Below are 8,610 nucleotides of genomic sequence, written 5' to 3' on the forward strand. Positions count from 1 at the left end.
CAATTTATGGGAGTCAACAACTGATAGAATCAAACAATGAACAGATATTTCCTACGGCAGTGGCCCTGGGGGAAGGTTCTGGAACACGGTGATCCACACTCAGGGTAGGGAAGTTTCCATTCAACTCCACACTCGAGCGACGTCTTGAAATGGCAGGAGAACACCGTGGCACTGACGGAATGAGATGAACTGACGGTCGTGGTATGCGGTAGTGGTAGATGACCAGAGAATTGACAGTCGATAGGTGAAGGTCTGGGGACACAGCCCACGAGTCCAGGACCTATGATGAGATCACAGCCAGAATTTGACGAACAGCGGGTAGCTAGATAGCGATTGTATGGCGGCTGGGTTGAATCTGCCGGTGACCCAGATAGTCGCTGCCGTTCTCACCTCTGTCCAACCACCCCAAGTGTCGTCCGCACCAGCAAACGAGAGAGTAAGCAGCGGTAACGAGCAGGTGCAAGGGCCCCATTGGAGTACCAGGAGGCCCTCAAGGGCCCTTCCAGTGCCCCATGGGACTATCAGGAAGACCCCAGGGGTCCTACCAGTGCCAGAGGCCCCATGGGATTACTAGGTGGCCCCTAGGGCCCCATGTAAGAGGTTCCTAGAGGCTGTGAGAGGTTCCTAGAGGCTATGAGAGGTTCCTAGAGGCTATGAGAGGTTCCTAGAGGCTGTGAGAGGTTCCTAGAGGCTGTGAGAGGTTCCTAGAGGCTTCCAGGGCCATGAGGTTCTAGAGGCTGTGAGAGGTTCACCACGAGAGGTTCCTAGAGGCCATGAGGTTCCTAGGGCTGTGAGAGGTTCCTAGGGCTATGAGGAGGTTCCTAGGGCTGTGAGAGGTTCCAGGGCCACGAGAGCTTCCTGAGGCCATGAGGAGGGTTCCTAGAGGCTGTGAGAGAGAGTGAGAGGTTCCTAGAGGCCATGAGAGGTTCCTTGAGAGGTCTAGAGGCCATGAGAGAGTTCTCCAGAGGCCATGAGAGGTTCCTAGAGAGCCCATGAGAGGGGAGCTGAGGGTTCCTAGGATGGGGTTCTAGGGGAGGGGTTCCTAGAGGCCATGAGGTTCTAGAGGCCATGAGAGGTTCCTGGAGGCTGTGAGAGGTCCTGGAGGGCCATGAGAGGTTCCTAGAGGCCATGAGGAGGTTCCTAGAGGCCATGAGGAGGGTTCCTAGAGGCCATGAAAGGGTCCTAGAGGCCATGAGGGGTTCTAGAGGCCATGAGGGGTCCTAGAGGCCATGAGTTCTAGGGCCATGAAAGGGTCCTAGAGGGCCATGAGAGGTTCCTAGAGGCCACGAGAGGAGGGTTCCTAGATGATGAGAGGTTTCTAGGGCTGTGAGAGGGTTCTAGAGGCCATGAGAGGTTCCTAGAGGCCATGAGAGGTTCCTAGAGGCCATGAGAGGGTTCCTAGAGGCCATGAGGGTAGGGCCATGAGAGGTTCCTAGAGGCCATGAGGAGATGAAGGCCTAGAGGCCATGAAAGGGTCCTAGGGCCGTGGGAGGGTTCCTAGAGGCCATGAGGGGTTCCTAGAGGCCATGAGAGGTTCCTAGAGGCTGTGAGAGGTTCCTAGAGGCTGTGAGGGCCATAGGGCCAGGGGTTAGGGCCATGAGAGGAGAGGCCATGAGGAGGAGAGGTTCCTAGAGGCCATGAGACATGAAAAACAATTGGCTAGACACTATCTTTAAAAAATTATTTTAATAATATACAATAAAAAAAGTTGGAATTTTGATGAAGAAGAAACAAAATCCAGGTTTGTGTTGTAATAAAAGTTTAATGTTAAAATGTAATATAAAAAACAGTAGGAATGTTTGTCCAATACAACAATAGCAACATACTCTCGTGAAACACTTGTGATCTATTTGTTACTTTACAATGATCAATTTATCAGTGTTTATTATTATAATTATTACCTTGTGGTTATCTAATGAGTTTTATAATTAATGGCACTTATGTCACTCATTGTCTCCTTTAATCATTATGAATCACCCGGTTAATCCATCACTAATTATCTACTTTTTGGGTAGGTTAGGTTAGGATAGGTTAGGTTAGGTTAGGTTAGGTTAGGTTAAAATGATGATGCTAGGACAGGTTTTGTACCATTCATCACCATACACTGCTTATGATCATGCAAAAAGTCTCCGGTCGAAGCTCGGACACTTCCCCAAATCCCGCTCATGGTGTACACTGTCAAAAACCTTGGCAAAGTCTAGGTGTAAATTGTCAATATTGCCGCCTTGTTCCAGAATTTGGGTCCAAAGAAATTCTGCATCAGGGCGGCAATATTGACAATATATACAGTACCTGGATTTGCCAAGGTTTTCGACACTGTACCCCATGAGAGACTGAGAATTAAATTGGAAGGTTACAGTCTACCCCATGAGAGACTGAGAATTAAATTGGAAGGTTACAGGATTCAGACCATGAGAGACTGAGAATTAAACTGGAAGGTTACAGTGTACCCCATGAGAGACTGAGTATTAAATTGGAAGGTTACAGTGTACCCCATGAGAGACTGAGAATTAAACTGGAAGGTTACAGTGTACCCCATGAGAGACTGAGAATTAAATTGGAAGGTTACAGGATTCAGACACTGTACCATATATACCACCAGGTAACTATCAATAAACACAAGCATCTCACGTGTGTTGTACTCCGTTAATAACTAAATAATACTGTTAAAACAAACCAAATTAACCTTAATCATCTGTATGGTATGTTAATAATACGGTACTGTACTCTGATGATCACCACCAATAGTAATTATACTTTTAGATGATCTCAAATTACCTTATTATTATTATACTCAGTAAATAAATCAATCAAAAATACTCAGAAATATTTGTAAAAAGTCTGTTTCCAAAATAATGTATTGGGCCCAAGATGGAGCAGTGTGCTTTAGAACTATTACTTATCTTGAACTTTCTTACCGGACCACAGATAAACAACCCCCCCTCCCCCTCCCCCCCACGGTCACCAACAATTAAACAAATTTACCAACAAACAAACAATGGGATATAAACATAACAAGATACTTATTACTTAACAAAACCTTAAAACAACTTATAAAAGGTCAACTATGATGGCAGGAGTCAGCTGGTGTCTAATCAAACTTGGTGCCAAACAGAGGATTAGACACAACAGTTGTAGCTGGCTTGTACAGTGGACTCACATTCTGTAAATAATATAGTGGTTTAATGCCATAACAAAACATGGTGGTTTAATGACATAACAAAACATAGTGGTTTAATGCCATAACAAAACATAGTGGTTTAATGCCATAACAAAACATAGTGGTTTAATGCCATAACAAAACATGGTGGTTTAATGCCATAACAAAACATGGTGGTTTAATGCCATAACAAAACATGATGGTTTAATGCCATAACAAAACATGGTGGTTTAATGCCATAACAAAACATGGTGGTTTAATGCCATAACAAAACATAGTGGTTTAATGCCATAACAAAACATGGTGGTTTAATGCCATAAAAAAACATAGTGGTTTAATGCCATAACAAAACATAGTGGTTTAATGCCATAACAAAACATAGTGGTTTAATGCCATAACAAAACATAGTGGTTTAATGCCATAACAAAACATAGTGGTTTAATGCCATAACAAAACATAGTGGTTTAATGCCATAACAAAACATAGTGGTTTAATGCCATAACAAAACATAGTGGTTTAATGCCATAACAAAACATAGTGGTTTAATGCCATAACAAAACATAGTGGTTTAATGCCATACAAAACATGGTGGTTTAATGCCATAACAAATGTGTGGTTTAATGCCATAACAAACATGGTGGTTTAATGCCATAACAAAACATGGTGGTTTAATGCCATAACAAAACATGGTGGTTTAATGCCATAACAAAACATGGTGGTTTAATATAACAAAATGTGTGGTTTAATGCCATAACAAAACATGGTGGTTTAATGCCATAACAAAATGTGGTGGTTTAATGCCATAACAAAACATAGTGGTTTAATGCCATAACAAAACATAGTGGTTTAATGCCATAACAAAACATAGTGGTTTAATGCCATAACAAAACATGGTGGTTTAATGCCATAACAAAACATAGTGGTTTAATGCCATAACAAAAACATAGTGGTTTAATGCCATAACAAACATGGTGGTTTAATGCCATAACAAAACATAGTGGTTTAATGCCATAACAAAACATGGTGGTTTAATGCCATAACAATTACAAAACATGTGGTTAATGCAACAAATGTGGTGGTTTAATGCCATAACAAAACATGGTGGTTAATGCCATAACAAAACATAGTGGTTTAATGCCATAACAAAACATAGTGGTTTAATGCCATAACAAAACATGGTGGTTTAATGCCAAAAAACATAGTTTTATGCCATAACAAAACATGGTGGTTTAATGCCATAACAAAAACATGGTTTAATGCCATAACAAAACATAGTGGTTTAATGCCATAACAAACATAGTGGTTTATAACAAAACATGTGTTAATGCCATAACAAAACATAGTGGTTTAATGCCATAAAAAAACATGGTGGTTTAATGCCATAACAAAACATAGTGGTTTAATGCCATAACAAAACATAGTTTTAATGCCATAACAAAACATGGTGGTTTAATGCCATAACAAAACATGGTGGTTTAATGCCATAAACAAAACATGGTGGTTTAATGCCATAACAAAACATGGTGGTTTAATGCCATAACAAAACATGGTGGTTTAATGTAACAAACATGGTGGTTTAATGCCATAAAAAACATAGTGGTTTAATACCATAACAAAACATGGTGGTTTAATGCCATAACAAAACATGGTGGTTTAATGCCATAACAAAACATAGTGGTTTAATGCCATAACAAAACATAGTGGTTTATATAAAGAAACATTACATCAAAAATAGTATGTTTTAATTTGGTCTTTGTTAATAATTGTTCAGAATTATATATTGCATAAATTTCTAACACACATATGTCAACAACTGTGTGTGGGGGGTAGAGGTGTGGGGCGGGTAGAGGGTGGGGGGTGGTAGAGGGTGTGTGTGGGGGTGGGTAGAGGGTGTGGGAGGGGTAGGAGGGTGTGTGGGAGGGGTGGGTAGAGGTGTGTGTGGGGGTGGGGAGGGTGTGTGTGTGGGGGTGGTAGAGGGTGTGTGTGGGGGGTGGTTGAGGGTGTGTGGGGGTGGTAGAGGTGTGTGGGGGGCGGTGAGAGGGTGTGGGGGTGGGTAGAGGGTGTGTGTGGGGGTGGTAGATGTGTGTGTGTGTGGGGTAGAGGGTGTGTGTGTGTGTGTGTGGGGGTGGTAGAGGGTGTGGGGGGGGGTGGGTAGAGGGTGTGTGTGTGTGTGTGTGTGTGGGGGTGGGTAGAGGGTGTGTGTGTGTGTGTGTGGGGTAGAGGGTGTGTGTGTGTGTGTGGGGTGGTAGAGGGGTGTGTGTGTGGGGGGGGGTAGATGGTTAATTAGACTCACCTCAACCCATTTCTCCTCGTGCCTGTCCATCACAAACCTAGCGTACTCTCTCTTGTCGTGGATGCTGGCCAAGATCCGCCAGACAATGAGAGCGACTAATCCAAGAACAACCACTACTAAGATGACTCCCAGACCTATAACTGCAACAAAAGATCAGCCATTTACTTATTTTTGTACTTCAGTAAACTATAAGCCACAATCATTCTTTTATTTCCTTTTCCGTAAAACAAAAACCTCATAAATTATTTCACTACACTATACTACACTACACTATATACTATACTCAAGAAATATCTCTATACTTTAATTAAAAATATTCGTATGTGACAAATTTCATGAAAGGAAAAATGGGAAATTGATGCAGAAATTATCTCTTGTATAAATTGTGTGAGAAGTAACTAACTGTCTGGAGAGATAGAGACCAGTCATGTCTCACCTCACATCTACATCACCAGTCACACTCTTCACGGGATATGTAATAACAGTTCATGTTGAGCCAGTCAGTCTACACAGTCACCCACACACTGATAATCCTGAACCATGAACCACAAGAATGACTCATGAACACCACCGTTCACTGCTTCAGGTTCATGAGTCTGAATCTTGGGGTTCAGGAGGAGAGATGATGCCAATTTAATGGGTGACTATAGATCATTATGACTCCAGGACCAAGGTACTGTGGACCATGGTACTGTACTGTGGACCAAAGTACTGTGGACCATGGTACTGTACTGGACCAAGTATGGACCAGTACTGTGGACCAAGGTACTGTGGACCAAGGTACTGTGGACCATCTTGGAGTGTGAGTGTCATATCTGAGTAAAACATTAAAAGGTTTCATCATATCATACAGTTGTCTCCACTCTGGTGTTTGACCTTGGCTAAAACACTTATGATGATGTTATTTACACATAACCTACTGCTCACTGTGGCCTCAATGATAAATAACAACTCTCTCTGTAAAACAATATTCTAACACAAACAACAAACTTTAACAAATATGATTATTTTTTATAAACAAATGAAGTTATATCTTACATTTCAGACTAACAGGGTTGGTACACTCGAGTTCCTCTTGTACCCAGACCCCCAGCAGTCCAGCGCTGTTGAGAGCAAACCGGAAGAAAAATCTACAGTTATCATCTTGAGCGAAGGCACATAACTGTCCTTCAACATCTGTAATGAAAACATAGATATACAGTGAGTACAGGATATGTCTGTATTAACACTCGCTACAAAAGTATCTTTAGGGAAGGATCCGATGAATTTCAGAATGAATCCCGCGACTCCCGTTATCTCAGTGGTCGTCAAAACCCTTCATCGGGTGTCATATCGTCTAATATAAAATCATAAAGGTAGTTTTTGGAGCGAGTTACTAGGATGTTCTGGGAGTATAAGATTGTGTGGTAAAAGGTGAACAAGTTGTCTTTTTCTTCTTTCAATTAGTAACACTCTCCTCACATCTCACCTGGGGACTTGAACCCAGGAAGCTGTAGTGGAGCAAGCATGATACCTCTCTGTTACCCACAAGTTTAAATCTTTTATAAAACTCTGCGACTTTCAACAAAATCTCATTAACTCGAAATACTTTTGATTATTCCAATATTGTTCTTCACTTTTCATCCCTTACCTAATATATAAAATGCCACAAACAAACAAACAAACCTTCAATGGATATCACTAGTTGAGTTAAAATCTGTACAGTTGGTCAGGCATTCTTCCGGTGAGAGTTCTCCGTCTCGGAACACCTGACACTTGACTTGTATTCCACACACTTGCCTGCACATTATGAGATCCACAAGTTATATATATATATATATATATATATATATATATATATATATATATATATATATATATATATATATATATATATATATATATATATATATTTTTTTTTTTTTTTTATTAGTTTTTTTAATTAAGGCTTAGAGTACATCACTGGGTCCTCCCTTGTACTTCAAGAGACTGAAACAGACGGCCACATCGAAGTGGCCATAAACAGTTCTGTCAACAACACAGCAATACTTACTTGACACCATTACTCTATCTAACATGTAAGAACAAGTTATATCTGATGTTAAATGTCAGAAGGACAAACATGAACAAGCTTACAAAGAAGAATTATTTACACTGTACAGATAATAATTTATGTGATTTATATAACCTTGATGTTGTAGACAGAGACACGCTCACCGTACAGTCCTCACAAAACTTGCCGAGGTAGGTAGCGTCACACACACACCTGTTGCACCTACACCTGCCGTGGCTTGAACAGATTTCTTGGTTTTCTGAAATAAAAAATAAAAACAAATAAAATGTGACCTATAGATTATTGACAAATGATATCAATAAATGTAGTAAACAATTATAATTATTACAGTACAGCATTAAAACAATAAACACTAATTTACATAACCATAAATATTTATATAAACAATATTTCCTGACTCCTGATTTACCATTTTTAGGTTGTATTAGAATTAAGAACCCGATAAATAAGGCTGCAAGGACCACATAACATGGAAGTCCAGATCACATGGTACTGTGGAGGGAACAGCACAAAGAACTGATGAGTTTGAACAATGACGGGTGAGATGGGTTATATACAGAAGTGGTGGAGTCAAGTGCACCAGTAGTGAACCAGAGGACAGTGAGACCCTCACCCCTCACCCAGGAGGAGCAACAGACCGTGTAAACAATGTCATCTACCACCACAAACGGTAAACGGTAAACGGTAAACGACACAGCTGCTGAGGATAGAAGATCAGAGCCACTACAGCACCAAGTTCAGAGCCACTACAGCACCAAGTTCAGAGCCACAACTGACGACTACTTCCAGTTCGAACACTAAAACTAACACTTAATAATAAAGCAGAGTTTGAGACTTCATTCAGACCCATCAACCTGTTCCAGTAGTGTTGTAAAACTGTTGTACAAGAACAGGAGAATCGACCTGGAGGACGGAGTACAATATAGAAGATACGACTCATTTACGAACCTTTCTCGAGCAACTTGGAAGATGGGCGTGTGGTTAATATATGGTAAGCAAGACCTTAGAGCCAGCTAGGTGATGGTACAAGCAGAGGATGTTTTTCAAGAATCAAATATGGTGTAAAAGGAAACTGAAGGGGAGACTTAATCATTGTTGGATGTA

General features: G+C 41.0%; 1 long non-coding RNA gene across 1 annotated transcript; it reads right to left on the minus strand.

The window, feature by feature from the left end:
• Positions 1-2,944: 2,944 nt before the first annotated feature.
• On the minus strand, positions 2,945-7,204 carry LOC121867695. The gene is made up of 4 exons (XR_006089220.1): positions 7,119-7,204; positions 6,492-6,629; positions 5,454-5,593; positions 2,945-3,163 (listed from the first exon to the last, which is right to left on the minus strand). It is a non-coding gene; the product is annotated as an uncharacterized LOC121867695 (long non-coding RNA).
• Positions 7,205-8,610: the final 1,406 nt, after the last annotated feature.

This window comes from Homarus americanus, unplaced genomic scaffold, assembly GCF_018991925.1.
Source record: "Homarus americanus isolate GMGI-L3 unplaced genomic scaffold, GMGI_Hamer_2.0 scaffold46583, whole genome shotgun sequence".
NCBI lineage: Eukaryota > Metazoa > Arthropoda > Malacostraca > Decapoda > Nephropidae > Homarus > Homarus americanus.